Genomic DNA, 16,205 nt, shown 5'->3' on the forward strand with positions numbered 1-16,205 from the left:
TTAGATTTTCAGAAAGCTTTTTGACAAAGCTACATCAGCGCTTGATGTTTTTCATGAGCTGTCAACATTGAAAAGGCTTTTGTGTTTGAGGTGTGCTTGCCATTCTGCACATTTATTTATTTCATCAAATATATATATATATATATATATATATAGCGTTTGCTTGTTAAATAAACCTCAAAGCCGTTTACCAAAAGAATAAAAGAATAAAATTATTGGTAAAAACCATTTAAACAACTATTTAAAACATTCAAAAAAATAAATAATACCAGCAGTAAACTAAAAAAACACACATTAGCATTCTAGGTAACTAGGTAGGATTGTTTAAGCAAGTTTTAGCAGGCACTGAAAAGAGTAGAGTGAAGGAGCCCATTCGATATCATATTGATTTCCAACATATTGATTTCTTACAAATGTGGAATGGGCATTATGTGGCACCCAGAACAATGCCATTCTTCAGATTGAAGCGGCTGAGTGGGCAAATGAACATTTAGTGTAGCGGTCATCAAGTGACAAACATGCATGTGTGAACTCACCAAGAGGACCAGTAGCAGACATCACAAATGCTGCCTGACACCAACATCCTTCCACTCAAGATCCCCGAGCTGACATAAGACGGATGCTCACATTGCTGTCCCAACTGCATTCTGCCACCTCAGTTTTGTGTGGGGAAGAATGTCAGGATGTCTTCCCATGGTGTCATTTCTCACAACAGCAAAACGGTGTGCCTTGCCACCACAAATCGAAGCCTTTCAGTTATCGAGAGAAACAGAATGGTCTTCATTCAGGAACACTGCTAATTTAAGTGTTGAAAATAAACTTTTGAGTACTTCATTGCTCCTAAGTTAGTTTACACAGTGTGATGGTTACACTCAAATTGATTTCTTGTGCTGCCAGAAGGAAGGAATAAAAAATACTCAGTGCTGCTTAACAAAGCCTGTAACATAAATATGCCTGAGAGAAACTATCAAAATTATTAATGGTGTTTTTCTAACCTGTGTAATGAGGAGATACTCACTTCAGACAAAACTGGTATCCCTGGGTATGTGAGATTTTGGTCTGTTTCCTCCTCTAGGTGATTTAATTGAGCTAGTTATAAATAGTGTATCAGTAAACAAGACCTATTGGGCCTGTGAATCATGCCTAAAATATTTGGGAGCCCTCCACAATTTGTCTGCTGGTAAAGACTGTGCTCATTAGGCCAGTCCAGATGTATTCAGTGATCCAGTGAGAGTCTAATTCCACCATCCAATAAATCACTGGAGCAGTAATGCTCTTGTTTGCTGACAGCTAGTGCAACAAGACTGAAAGAGCAGCTTGCTGAACTGTGGAATCCGGGATGTCTCTGTTAGAGCTGGGCTGATGCTGGCACTTTCATCAAGCTAGACTTTTCTCAAGGCGTAATTATTATTATTTTCCCGGTGCTTCAAGTTGTGCTTCAATTAGTACTGAGAATTTCAAAGGGCAAGGTGGTCGAGGCAGTCTAATTCTGTGACCCCTCTCCCATCCATTTGGATGCATACAGATATAATATGACTTGGTCAGGAATCAAAGAAGAAAACCCTTTGTCCTCCACAGCCCAGTTGGTACAAAATGGCTGCCATTGCTTCCTGTCAGACATTTTAGACTGTGGCAACAGTTCAGTCTTTTGCAGTCAGGGCGATGTTAACAATGTTTTGCTCCAGAAGGACAGGGTTCAAAATAGCATTGATCTTGTGGTCTTTTGGCTTCTGGTGAAAATGTCAAACTTGGATGCAGATTCCCCAGCCAGCAGTCCTTATCTGACAATACTTCTTTTCTGGGAAGGCTCTTGAGCAAGTGGTTTCCCAAAAGACAATTCAAAGCGTGAGAAATTTCTCTGGAAGCTTCTGAACATTTATTTAGCATTGACGTGCCTTTGTGAACAGACTCGGATGATGACCATTGAGCTGGCTGTCAATCAGGGCAAGATGTAACAGGCCAGTAATGAGATTACAGGAAATGGAGGATGTTCTACTCATGAAACAGCTTCAATGATCAGAATTCTGTGATCTGTGACTGCTGCTTCTCCCTTTTCTGCAGCCTTCCTAAAAAAACCTCCTTGCAGCACCAACTGTAATGTCCTGCCATTCTTTCAGGTAGTTCTGCCACATCCTGATTCTGACACCATGTAATGTTCTGTTGTGGATGTTGTGGAGGTAGGAGCATACACACCCACCGTGATTGCTGAGGATGGTTATCAACTAAGTTTTACATAGAACAGACCCACTGAAGTTAATGAATGTGACTAAGTTAAGTGTTTTTGTATTTTTATCTGTAGTGTCATTGATTCCCTGTCTGGGAAAAGGCAGGATATAAATTAATAATATGAACAGAAATCATGTGCCAGCAGCACGGGGGCAGCGGGAGGCCCCATTAGCTAAAGTGGTACCTCAGGTTAAGAACGGTTTCAGGTTAAGAATGGACCTCCGGAATGAATTAAGTTCGTAACCAGAGGTACCATTGTACTGTATGGGGGAAAGGGTGTTTATAGTGGCACTTTGTAGGTAGAGTTCTCTTTCCAATGAGACTTGCCAGGCACTATTGTTATTAAGTTTTAGACACAGTTCAGTGTTGTGTTGAGGGTTCAGGGAGGAAACAATTCATAAGCCTTCAAACACAACCTAGCTTTATTGCAGCATAATTATACTAAAAGGAAGGTTCCACCAAGCAGCTAGAACTGGAAGAGAACTACAGGAGCCCAATGAGGCAAAACACCCCACTAACTTAAATCATTAGCAACACCCCTCCTGTTAGGTTATGTAGTTCAAAGCTTCAGTTGTTGCAGAAGATGTTTAAGGTGGAACCAAGGTTGTCCTTTCACAGTGCTGTCTGCTGACTTCACTGCCAGTTAGCCATCTGTGGTGCCTGTAGTTCACAGCAGCTGTTGGTAAGGAAGAATCATTGCTCTCGTCACTGTGCTCTTCTGATATGTCCACAGGTAGTGTGGCAGGAAGAGCTTCTACTGGTTGCTCTAAAGGGGATAGTTCTAATGGTTCTGCTGATGTCACTTCACTTTGAGAGGAGCACCTTCTCAACTGATCAATGTTGCAATGCCGTTCTTGACTACCAGCACGCTGGGCCTTGTGAGATGCCTGTCCAGTGACCACGATAATGGAAGGAAGCACCTGGATCTAGACCCCTATTTCCTTGCAAAAATGCTGTTCACAAGAATGAACAAAGAATACATGCTGACAGAGCAGCATCCAAGACTCATTTGTCTTTACGTTGCTATTCTTCAGCTAAGTCAGGATGAAGATGGACAAGGTACGTTTTAAGCAGATGTCCCATGAGTAGCTTGGTGGGACTGACTCCTGTTGCTGGAAGTGGAGTGACCTGTTGAGTAATGAGAAACCTGCCATGTCTGGTTGTCCAGATTCTACCAACAATCTGCTTTAGGGCATCCTTTGGTTTTTTTGCACCTTCTGTTCACTCTGTCAGTTTGCTTAGGGATGACGAGGTGCAACGGTGACAGCTCAGATAAGGTTTCTATTTGTAAATTCCTTAAACTCCACTGATGGTAAATGCTTAGCCATTGTCAGAAACTATTGTATCAGGCAATCCATGTGTCACATATAATTTGTGCAGAGCTGCAATTGCTGCAGTAGAAGTTCATGATGGGACCAAGACCACCTCAAGCCATTTTGAGGAGGAGTCTGCCACAATCAAAAAGTTATTTCCCTGGAAGGGACTTGCAAAGTCAGTATGGATTCTTGACCAAGGAGTGGCGACCTTGTAGTTTGCAAATCAGGCTGTGAAGTTACAGGGGCTTTTAGCTCGGTCCTACTCTAAGATAATTATTATGGCGTGGACTAGAGAATCAGGCCTGATGTTCCCTAGCTACAAGCTTTGTGAGACAGCCAGGATAGACCCTGATTCAGCACTGTACAAAGCACAGACATAATTTCCAGAAATTCTAAGCATTGCAGTACCACAAAGCAAAGTATGCACCTGTTAATGTGTGTCCTGAGTAGATGTGAAGATACATAGCACTGAGTACAAAAGGCCAGAACAATGCCCTGAAGTTGAATACATTATAATAACATCAAAGATCTGGAGCTGGGAGCTGATGGGTCATGTATCATTTAAATCTCCCTGGTGTTCTAGGACACGTGAAGAACAGACAGATAAAAATCAAAGACAGTGCAGTCAAAAGATTTTGCACATCAAATCCTACCAAAGCAGATAATAATCTCAAAGATGACCTGCCTTTGAAGGCAAATTTTACTGTTTAAATGCAAACCAGTAGACTCTGAAAACTGTGCGTGGCTAGGTGGCAATGGATATTTCATACTAATAACCCCAGCAATGAGTGAAACAAATCAATGCAGTGAATGCTTCAAAGTGTTCTTGATCCAGAGGAGCTGCATGTCATGCACAAGAAATCTGAATGTGCATTTTGGATCATCTTTTGGACTGTTTCTTCGCAGGTACCATTCTTTGCTTTTAAACATCTAAGAGTGTAATCCTACTGATGTCTACTCAAAAGTGAGTCCTACTGAATGCAGTGGGCTGTCTTCCTAAACATAGCTAAATGCAGATATTGACTGCGATCCAGCAAAATGAAATCTGATCACGTGATCACACATGCATGGACCACACATGCCTTCCCCATCCCATAATTGTTTCTGCAGGCACCCATCTATCAGGCTTTTCACTTGGACTTTTGAAAAGTCACCTCTGCATTGGAAAGGAATGCAAAACATTTTGAATGGATAGATTACTAGCTGATTTTATTTTATTCTTACAAACATTGAGTAAAAACGTTATGAGTGATTCATCCATTTCTAATCAAAACGTAGCCCTTAACCATCCGTCAAATATTTGAAACTGAGAAAAACACTTCAAACTAATATTTCTGATACTACAAATGCCATATACTATAAAACTGTATTACATCTGGTGTGCTTGAAATTGAAGACGGTAATTTCAGTTTGGGAGGCTTGATCAAGATAAGGATAATGCAGACTTAGGTAATTAGGAGGAATGGTTTTGGAGGTTACCAGCAGTGACAAGTAGGTGTGATCCTGTCATGGAAAGACCCATAGCTCACAGACTTAGCACCGTCCTTGCATGTAAAAGTTGTCAGGTTAAATCTTGACACCTTTAGTTATTTATTATTGATTGTTATTAAAAAGGATTTCAAGCACTGGGCTAGGAATGGCCTCTGCATGACTTAATGGGTTTATGGGTAAATTTGAATCTACTTTGAAGTTCATGCGTGATAGTGGCACCCAGGACTGTCAGTCATTCTTGGTTGAAGATTGCTGGGTACAAGCTGTAATCTTGAGCATGTTGCTTTAGGACCTCAAGAGTGCTCTCCAGACTACAACTTCCACCAGGCTTATCTAGCGTAGCCAATACTTAGGGATTATGGAAGTTGGAGTCCAACAACATCTGGAGAGCCCCATGTTGGATACCTAGAGCTTAGGTACCATAGATTGTCAGTAGGTACAATCCAGTACTATTATTGTAATTCATGTCATGTTCATTTTCTTCAGCTTGCTTCTGGTGTCTAGAGCATGTTAATTAATAGAGGCCACAAGATCATCTTGTTTTGGTTTCATGCCAGTTAGCTGGATCTTATTTTATAGGTTTCAGCAAAAGTGTAACCAGAAACTACTTTTGGGAATAAATGCATCCTATGGAATAATGAATGATATCCAAAAGGCAAAGCCCTTCCCTGACACTCTGATGGGAAGCGTGACTCTTTCAGGGTATCAAAATATTTATGCAATGTGATATTAAGCTGCAGTCCTCCTTTCACGGCTTGCTTCAGTCTGAGTAAAACTGCCAATAATTAAATTGTCACTGCTTTACAAATTGCACCAATTATCCTTCCATTTCATTCCATTGCTGCTGTTAAGACCACCCCATTATTAATGATATCCCAAATGTTCCATTTCTAAATGGAGTAAAGAATATCTTTACAACTGAGGTCATTCCAATCTGTCAGATTTCATTAATTTTAATTAAATGTGCTTTGCTGGCAGGCTATGGTATTCCGAGTTTGGGGAATATGTGTTGTGGCTGGAGATGCAACAGCAGGATAATGAAGTCTAAGAAATTCTGAGATTGTACAGGAGATATCTCCTTTGAGACAATCCTAGTTAAGCAGTGAGTATGCCCATTACTGACGATCCCTCATGCGAATATTTGATTATTTGATTAGATTATTTAATTTCTGTACTGCTTAATATATTAAAAATATCTCTAAGTGTACAAAAAACTGAAGCAACAACAGATAGCTTAAACAAAACTATTACAAAAATACAGTTACATATAAAAATGTTACATTCATACCAAGATAGATAGTTGATAGATAGTTACAGTAGATAGAGATAGATATTCAGTTTCCATCTGACACGTTCATTTCCATTTCCTTCCTCTTAGCCTCCAGGTTCTGTCTTACCACATAATACAAAATTCAAAAATTAAGCTCATTATCCTGTATTTTTCTTTTATCATTTTTACAGCACGGTTTCACTACAAAAACAAACCAGCTAGGATTGGCGATCACAAATGAACATGGAGCAGACAGTGGATGTGGAGCAATTAAGAGACCATCCACCAGTAATCCTCACAAGCTAAGATTACGCTATGCATTTGATCATAAGGAAACACTCAGAAGGTCTGACTTCTTTGTAGTATCAAAGGTGCATAGAGAGCCCTCTGCTTGCCATATGTGAACTACACACTTTGTTTCTAGGTCCTGGAAACCTGTTTGTAAAGAGAGCATAAGAAGAAGAAGAAGAGTTTGGATTTGATATCCCGCTTTATCACTACCCGAAGGAGTTTCAAAGCGGCTAACATTCTCCTTTCCCTTCCTCCCCCACAACAAACACTCTGCGAGGTGAGTGGGGCTGAGAGACTTCAGAGAAGTGTGACTAGCCCAAGGTCACCCAGCAGATGCATGTGGAGGAGCGGAGACGTGAACCCGGTTCCCCAGATTACGAGTCCACTGCTCTTAACCACTACACCAGAACAAAACGTGGACCCCATCCAGTGTTGCCCTGGACCTTTCCCACTTTAAATCTGGTTTTGTTCAGATTTTGATGTCCCAAGGGTGAAAATTCCCCACATTTAAAGGCTGAAAGTTTCCCAACAATGCTGGGATGGGGAGGACGTCATGTGGACACTCCAGCTTTCATGGGGTGACACACCATTGTGAATCCACGTTTTCCTCCAGTGTGGACAAGTCCCAAGAAACCTTGAATGATCAATGTGGTATACATGGCTAGTATACCACATTGATATCAGGCTACAGAACCATAGTTGGAACTGGTTCTGTAGCCAGGAAATTCTTCCTTAACTTCTAGCTAACCCACTGTTAACTCCTTAATGGACAGATTTTTTTAAACCTATAATCTTAATGTATAGATATATGTATAGTGTTATAGTATCTGCTAGGTATGTGCGTTGGCTCTGTGTGGGAGCTGAATAACGAGGTAAATCAGGGTGATAGGGGGAGGCGTCTCCCCACTCCTGAGTCAAAGCATGATGTCAGTAACTTCCCTAAGTCAGATCTGTCCCACCACAAAACTTGGGTTGCCTTGTCATTATGTTTCTTTACTTTTATGAGCATTGTTCTTTGGGTGATAACATATTTTATTTTATTAAAAAGATTTGCAAAATAAACAATGACCCTTTTGTAACATAAAAGCCCCATCTGGAAGCACCCTAAGGGACATTGGCATGAACTGGAACAGAGGCCTTCTGTTGACTCTGAACACATTGGTTTAATGAACTCCTGTAATTGATTCTAATTTAATTCAAATTGTGCTATTGTTTAGACTATGATCTTTATGGGACAGATGAAAACGCATTGTAAGGCCCCTTTTATCTAGGTCCACAAAAATCTAAATGTGGCTCCATGAACGTATGGTAATTGGCCATAACATACTGATGTGAAATTGAGCATTCCGTAATTGATTTTGGATTTGTGAACCAGCACCATCTGTATCATTGGGATTTTGTATCTCAGCCTTACAAACGCACTGCTGTAGGAAGAGTGGGTGAGGAAATGCAGTGTTCGCTTCCTGAAGTTCAGCCAGTAGCCAGGTAGTTCAAGAGCAGGGAAGCAATCTCTTGCATTCCATCCATAATCATCTTATTCTTTCAAATGGAAACCTCTCAAGGGGAAGTGCAGAATGTTTCTTTGGTTGAAATATTGGAATTAAAACATTCTGGCAATGGGTAGCTATATGCTTATGTATATTACAGTGGTACCTCAGGTTAAGAACTTAATTCGTTCTGGAGGTCCGTTCTTAACCTGAAACTGTTCTTATCCTGAGGTACCACTTTAGCTAATGGGGCCTCCCACTGCCGCCGTGCTGCCGGATCACAATTTCTGTTCTCATCTTGAAGCAAAGTTCTTAACCCGAGGTACAATTTCTGGGTTAGCGGAGTCTGTAACCTGAAGCATCTGTAACCTGAGGTACCACTGTACAGAGGAATATACACAGCCATTTGCCTTGGCTGCATACCTATCCTTTAACACAACAGAATTCCTTCTGGATGAGGCCAAAAGTCTGTCAAGTCTTGCCTCTCACAGTGGACAACCAAACGTCTGTGGGAAGTGCTTTTTTCTGGGGGGAATGTGGTCAGAATTGTTCACTCATGAATTCTGGGCTAACACAAGCTATACTGAATAACAAGCAGGTGAAGAACATATGACAAGCCCTGCTGGACCTATCTAGTCGAGTATCGTACAGATACCTCTGGGAAGTTCACAAGCAGGACATGAGGACTGCAGCACTCTCACTCTGTCATTCCTCAGCAAGCCGCATTCAGAAGCATTGTTCCTCTGAGCCCGGAGGTAAGATACTAATAATATGCTATGTGCCTGGAGGTAATATACTAGTAGCATAATATACTACTGGTTTCATGACTAGTAGCCATTCATAGCCTTATCGTCCATGAAGCTGTGTGTCTGAATGGTGGCCCTTACCCATATCCCCCATGATAGCATTGTTATTTTCCAGGTCACAATGGTTCTCTATGAAAGCACTCTTGGGGGATTCAGATTTTAGCTATGACAACCCAGTCTTTCCCCCACGGAACGAAGGGAAAACCCCACCTTATTTTGTGTGTTAGTGGCACAATCATTTCAGAAGATGAATAAAAAGGTTTTGTGATCCAGGCAGAGCTTTATATAAAGAGACCACAGTTTCCTGGCCCCCCTAGAGTTCTGCTTACATCTTTTCCAGTGTAGTAACACGGGCATGCCATGACATTTTGAAGCTCCTCACAGCTATCAGCCAACTGTGATTTTTTAAAAAATAACAATAAACAAACAAACCCTAAGTTGTCACACAGGATTCCCTTAGGAGATGAATGCAATGGCATCTGAAAGCAGCGAAGGAGTTTCAGTGAATACAAGGAGTCTGATTCATTAGGTAGCTGGCTTGCCAGGCAGTGCTGTTAAGTGCAGCTGAAATCTTTTTGTTGTCTGCTGCTCTGAAAAGTGACCTGTGGGACCGATAAAACCTTGCTGAGATTGCAGTTTTGGCTTAGCAGCACCATAGAATCGACACAGCAGTGTCGGGATACAACAAACAGATAAATAAAGAAGCTCCACATAGAAATAATGCAGGACCTGGTGTGTGCAACCTTGTCAGAGTGCTGGAGAAGAGCTTACCAGATCAGGCGTAGGAAGAATCAAAGACTAGCAGTGCACAGCTGCAGTGATGGGATATTTAAATGGCTGCAATGCTTTGAAGCAGGCAGGGCTGGCCCTACTATTAGGCAGAGTGGGACAATGGCCTCAGGAAGCAGATATTGGGTGAGGATGGAGTGGCAGCAGCCTACATTGGTTCTTTGTCTAGAAACCACACCCTCAGTTGTGTGTGTGCCAAACAACCTGCCTGTGTCACCTAAACTAACCACCTGCCCTCAGGTGTGCTAGAAGATGCCATCTGGTTGTCAGCATTGAAGTAAGATTCAATGCCAGTCAGTTGCCAATCAGTTGCCTTCTGTGTGTGGAAGGGGAGGTACCATCTTCCCAAGTGCCTCAGGCTTCAAAATGTCTTGGGCCATCCCCAAGAGCAGAGTGGAGGGTCTTTTTCTGTTGAGGGCCACATGCTGCAGATATTCTATGGGGAGAGTCATGCTGGTGGTTGGTGAGGCCATAGCCCAAAGAACCCCCCTCTTCGTCTCCCCTGTTTTGACACTTGAATGGAATTAGGCTGAGGACTCCGTGTAAAGGTGGTTGATTTTGTACAATGAACATAAGAATTGCTTTGCTAAACCACAGCAAGGTCTAGCTCGTCCCAGAATTTTTGTCTCCAAGAATGCATATTTTAATTTAATGTTACTTATAAGATTTCTTACCTTCTCATCACCCTAAGACTCCAGGGTGGGTTGCTACAAAATAATATGCAATGATAAAACCAAGGGAAAGGGTTTAATGTCACATGAAACCCTGCTGGTTTTTATCACTTCAAGGAATGGACAAAAGAAATTGAGCTGTAACATTATTACAGGATTTTATGATGAGATTTAAGAATGTTTTTGTTTTATGTACCCAATACAAATGAAATTCACATCTCATTTAACCAAACCTGGAGATATCAAAAATGAATCAGAGTTGGAAGCCTTCATATCTAGTAAATGGAGATTACAATAGAATGGTGATTGTTTTTATATCTGAATCAAAAATTTTAAAAGTGACACACTTATCTCTGGATTGGAGGTTGGTGGTGGTAGTATTTGTTGGTATTATTATTATTATTCCCTTAATTATTCTGGGGATTAATATTTGAGGCAGGAAAATGAAATCCTCTCAGGAACCTGAAAGGACTTGCATTGTTTCTGACAAGACCAGCCCTAGAAGTAGGGAAGTAAGAAGACATCATTTTCCATTCTGTTCCTTATTTGTTGCATGCAGCACTGTTTCCGTTCTGCTATAGTTTATCTTCTGCCAAAAACTACATTATTCATCTCACTGTCTGCTGTGGAGAAATTACATAACTTAACAGAACAAGGCACCTGTTTTTGTGTGGCATCTCCCAGTCTCCTCTTCCATTTCAGTCAGGAAACTGCTATTCATATGTGTAACTTTATTTCTTTCCCCCAGTAAACAAAGTGCTCATGTTTCATTCATTCCCAGAGCAACCCTGTGAAGTCAGCCTCTTATATTTTCATTTGGCAGCCAAAGAGCAGAGGCTGAGAGACCATTACTTGCTCAAAGTCTTGGGTTGAGTAAGGTTACTCTCCAGCTCTCTGTTGACTGCACCACAGCCACTCACAATAAATAATTCACTTTTTAAAAAATAAATCTTTTTCTGCTGCATTGCTCAGCTTTTCTTCCATGTTGATTTACATTCCTAGTAGAATGGAACCAGACCATTAGAGCTTACTACTTTGTAGCCTATGGCAAGGTATGTTCCCTCCTCTCAAAACCAGTCAACAGCTTTGCAAACGGTATTCTGAGCCTTAGGTCCTCCAGATGTTGCTGAACTACAACTCCCACCAGCCTCAGCAAGCATGATCAGTGGCTGTGGATTAAGGGAGTTGTAGTGCAGCGACATCTGGAGGGCCACACCTGAACTAAAGTTTCCAAACTGTGTTCGCAGGCAGCTTCATTTTTTAGCACATTACAGTACAGTAATCCAGCTTTGATGTTACCTGAGCATAGATAACTGTATCTAGATGATGGTCACATTTTACCATCATGCAGGCTACCATCTGACTGCCTGAGGCAGCAGGTTCTGGGTTACAATGGAAGAGCAGCAAATTGACAATTGTTTCATTTTTATACTTTTATTGAAACCACCTTGGGGAAGGCTGCATGGATTTTCTGTGCAAGGCACCAAAATGTCTTGGGCTGTTCCTTACACTATGAGACTATGAAAACCATGTCTGTTGCACTCGGGTCTTGTTTATGGGCTTCGCCCAAGCATCTGGTTGGCCACTGTGAGAACAGGATGCTACACTAAATGGGCCTTTCAACCAATCCAGTGGAGTTTTTCTTATGCTCTTATATATCTGTTCTCTTTTTGCCGGCGTACAGCTTCCGGGTCATGTGGCCAGCATGACTAAGCCACTTCTGGCGAACCAGAGCAGTGCACAGAAATACCATTTACCTTCCCGCTGGAGCGGTACCTATTTATCTACTTGCACTTTGACGTGCTTTCAAACTGCTAGGTTGGCAGGAGCAGGGACCAAGCAACGGGAGCTCACCCCGTCACGGGGATTCGAATTGCCGACCTTTTGATCGGCAAGTCCTAGGCTCTGTGGTTTAACCCACAGCGCCACCCGCTTGTATGACCTAGAAGAGCTGGGTTCAAATCACAAGTAAGCCATGAATCCCATTGGTGTCTTTCTCTCAGCTTAATATACCTCACAGGATTGTTGTGAAGACTAACTGGGAATGGGAGGGAGAGCTCTATATGTCACCTTGAGCTGCTTTGAGGAGAGGCAGGACATAAATGTGATAAATAACCCAATGTAATTTATGTAATAAACAACACAAGCCCCATAGGAGAAGAGTACACCAGGTAAATAAATAAATAAATAAATAAATAAATAAATAAATAAATAAATAGAGCAGTCTGCTCAAATTCACTTAGAGGAAGTTTATGGAATATATAACGGATGTAAAGGGCAACATAAACACTAGCAAAATGCTAAATAAAATGGTTCCTGCGCTCCCAGGAGAGCTTGTGTCTGTTTGCAGCATCTTGAGAGGAACAAAGATACCTAAACTATAATGATCTCATAAAATGGGTCACATTGTGAGTGACAGAATAGGGTCAGAACAGGCTCTAATGAGAAGGAAATTGGAATCCCTCAAGCGTAAGTGAGCTATCCCATGTTCTGTAATCAAGGTGATTGTGATTCCTTATCTGGGAGCATGATAAGTGCTTTGTCCGTTATGCCAGAGCTGACATTTTAGATCGGCTGCACAGTGAAAGATACTTCCCTCCTCCTGTGCTCATCCACCCTTTCAATCTGTGTGTCATGCAGTCGCTGGCCACCTTGTAGGCAAACTCAGTCACTGGTCAGTATTTTGTGTGTGTGCTTACAAGATTTAGGACTGATTGCCACTGTTTGGCTGCTTGTGGTGGCGCAGCAGCATTGCCGCTTGACCAGCTTTGAAGCCAGTTTGAGGATTTCCAGTTGGGTTAACCATCTGAGCAGCAGTTGTACGGTCTAGGCAAATGTATAGTCCTCTGATTCATTTGCCGGGAGCAGAGCTTGACATTTTGCCTCCCTCGGTCAACCTAGGCCAACGCGGTGTGAGCGGTGTGTGGCCTTGCCAAAACAGCAGGGTAGATTTGTGGGGGCTGAGTGTAACAATCCATTTGCCAAGGCAGGGGCTTGGTACAGGCTATGAAGAAAGCAGAGACCACAAGCAGCATGTATACACGAGCTGGCCTTAAATTGCCAGAATTTCTCACCACTGAGTATACATGGACAAGACTGAACCTTATGAGTTGTTCTGAACATTCTTCTTTCTGAAGTATTGCTGTCAGCGCACAGGACTGTGCCATGCTGGGAAAGGGCTGTGACTCAGTGGCTTTGCATGCAAAAGGTCCCACATAGAATTGGGAATGTCGACATCCCTGTCCAGCAATCTTGAGAGTCACTGCCAATCAGACCAATGGTTTGATTCAAGACAAGGCAGCTTCCTATTTTTGTGGGATGAAAACTTCCACAATACTAAGCGAAGGGTTAATGCTCTCAAGGATAAAGAACTCTGTAATGTCATACATCTGAGGCAGTTATTTTCAGTTGGTACAGTTATGGCAGTTATTAACAGTCTTAACAGTTAGAGCAGCAGATATGTTCTGTTGCACTACTGTCTGCCTCAGAGTTAGTCTGTAACTGTTAATATCTCAGATATGTAAAAATGTAAATGTAATGTAAAGGACCCCTGGACGGTTAAGTCCAGTCGAAAGCAACTATGGGGTGTGGTGCTCATCTCACTTTTCTTGCTGAGGGAGCCGGCATTTCTCCACAGACAGCTTTCCTGGTCATGTGGCCAGCATGACTAAACTGCTACTGGCACACGGAGGATTGTGACAGAAGCCAGAGGGTACAGAAACGCTGTTTACCTTCCTGCTGCAGTGATACCTATTTATCTACTTGCACTGGTGTGCTTTTGAACTGCTAGGTTGGCAGGAGCTGGGGCAGAGCAAAGGGAGTTCACCCCGTCGCGCAGACTCAAACTGCTGACCTTCCGATTCGCAAGCCCAAGAGGCTCAATATTTCCAAATGCAAGTACACTAAGTAAAAGCTATTTGTTATTTAAACTTTAAAAGAGAGAGCCTTGCGTAGTTTTTATAGGAGGGAAAAGGGAACTAATTAAAGGATCAAACAACCCGGGCTCTCTTCCGCATAACTCTGTAAAGTCTAACTCCCGCAATTTTGAGGTCATTTGCTTGCAAAAACACATCAGCATGTGGAAAGTTCACATCTCAGGAGAAACATACCACATTGCCACAAGCTTATGTTCAAAAGCTGAGGAAGGAGAATGTACCCACCTAAGAACACAAGAAGAGCCTTCTGGATCAAGCCAATGACGCATTTGGTCCAGTATTCTCTTCTCACAGTGGCCAACCAGATACCTGTGGGTCCTTCAAGCGGGACTTGAAAGCAACAGATATGCTTTTTCCACTTGCAGTTCCCAGCAACTGGTATCCAGAGGCATAATGCCTCTGACACGGGATGTAGAACATAGCCATTGTGGCTAGTTGTCATTGATAGCCTTGCCTTCCTTGGATTTCCCTAATTCTCTTTTAAAGCAATACAAAATTGGGCTTTCCAGTGTTCATACAGCTAGGAAAACACACACATATGTGATCAGAAGCACACATAATGCTTCGTCTTGGTCTTCTTTTACCGCTTAAACTTGCAAATGCTCAATTAGGTTGTGTGACTCTACAATAAAGGTGGGGAATTTATGGCCCCCTATATGCTGCTGGACTCTAGTTCCCATCAGCCCCAGCTAACAGGACCAGCATTCAAGGATTATGGAAGTTGTAGTCCAACAACATCTGGAGGACACCAGGTTCCTCACCCCTACTCTACAAGATACAGAAAGCAAACCCTGCCCAGTATGTTACAAATCAGGGGTTCTTCCTAGCAAAGCCGCCTGCAGTTTGAGAAGGAAGAAGAATCGCTGCAATTATTCAGCTCTCTGTTTTACCTGAAAAAAGAGGAGCTTGCAGACACAGTAACTTCCGAAACAGTCCCTCTTTTTAAATATTCCAGAGTGATGTAACCTAGTCTGACAAACTCACTGACAGGTGAAGCACGAAAGGACAAACTGTCAGCTGGGAAATGTTAAAGGGACTCACGGTTGCAGCCGCTGAGCATCTGAAAATGTTAAGTGCTCTTCCAGTGTACAGTAGAACATCTGTTATCAGGTACCCGGTCTGCAAAAAGGGAGAGTATAGGAAAAAAGACAGCATAAGACTGTGTGCACTCTTGCTTACATGGGTGTGTGTACTGTATGTGTGCATATACACCCATCCACACATATAGTACACACATCCCCTTGAGCAAAGTGCACACATCATTTGGTTGTGTGTGTGCATAAATATATTCATTTATTTAGTGACTACATTTATGCCACATCCTTCCTCTGGAGGTGAGGGTGGTAGTTTTCTCCCCCATCTTTATTTTATCCTCACCCCAGCGCTCTGAGGCAGGCCCAAAGTAACCCAGTTAGCTTGATCTGAATGCGGGTCTTACCTGTCTTTCTTCAATACTATAGGTATGATCATCTGTATATTACTGGATGTTATTAGACAACACAGGGGTTGTGTTTCGTATTGATAAGCCGGAGCAACGAGTTTTGCTCCATTTCTCTAGAGAAGCAGCTAAAATAAAAACAAACCCCTCAGCTCTGCAGAAACTCATGCCATGCAGAGACTGCCAATGATAGTTGTCAAAACCTAGCAAGCAATATCTTTCTGCTTGCCACTCTTCCCATCTATATGAGTCATTTTTTTAAAGAACTCTTTTTAATTGGCTACTTCGGGACTTTCCAGATAGTGAACTTCTTAGTGAAATAAATGACGTTGTTATCCATTTTGCTCTTTCCCTCAAGGCTTTGCTTCTCTTCCTGGGGGGTTAACGCTGGGATCCATGTATATTTTGCACCACTGAAATGCAATAAACACCCAGGATGTTGGTGTGAGCAATATATCTGCTCCCCCAATTCCATTTTGATTTTC

At 42.2% G+C, this 16,205-nt stretch overlaps 1 long non-coding RNA gene across 1 annotated transcript in view; it reads right to left on the reverse strand.

Moving 5' to 3' along the window:
• Positions 1 to 15,805, reverse strand: part of LOC114591804 (uncharacterized) — a 29,409-nt gene extending 13,604 nt beyond the window's left edge. The window contains exons 1-2 of the long non-coding RNA XR_013391996.1: positions 15,721 to 15,805; positions 15,324 to 15,401 (exon numbers count right to left, since the gene is read on the reverse strand). This is a non-coding gene — a long non-coding RNA (uncharacterized LOC114591804). The remainder of the gene's footprint in view (positions 1 to 15,323; positions 15,402 to 15,720) is intronic.
• Positions 15,806 to 16,205: the final 400 nt, after the last annotated feature.

Source organism: Podarcis muralis, chromosome 2 (genome assembly GCF_964188315.1).
Source record: "Podarcis muralis chromosome 2, rPodMur119.hap1.1, whole genome shotgun sequence".
NCBI classification, from domain to species: domain Eukaryota; kingdom Metazoa; phylum Chordata; class Lepidosauria; order Squamata; family Lacertidae; genus Podarcis; species Podarcis muralis.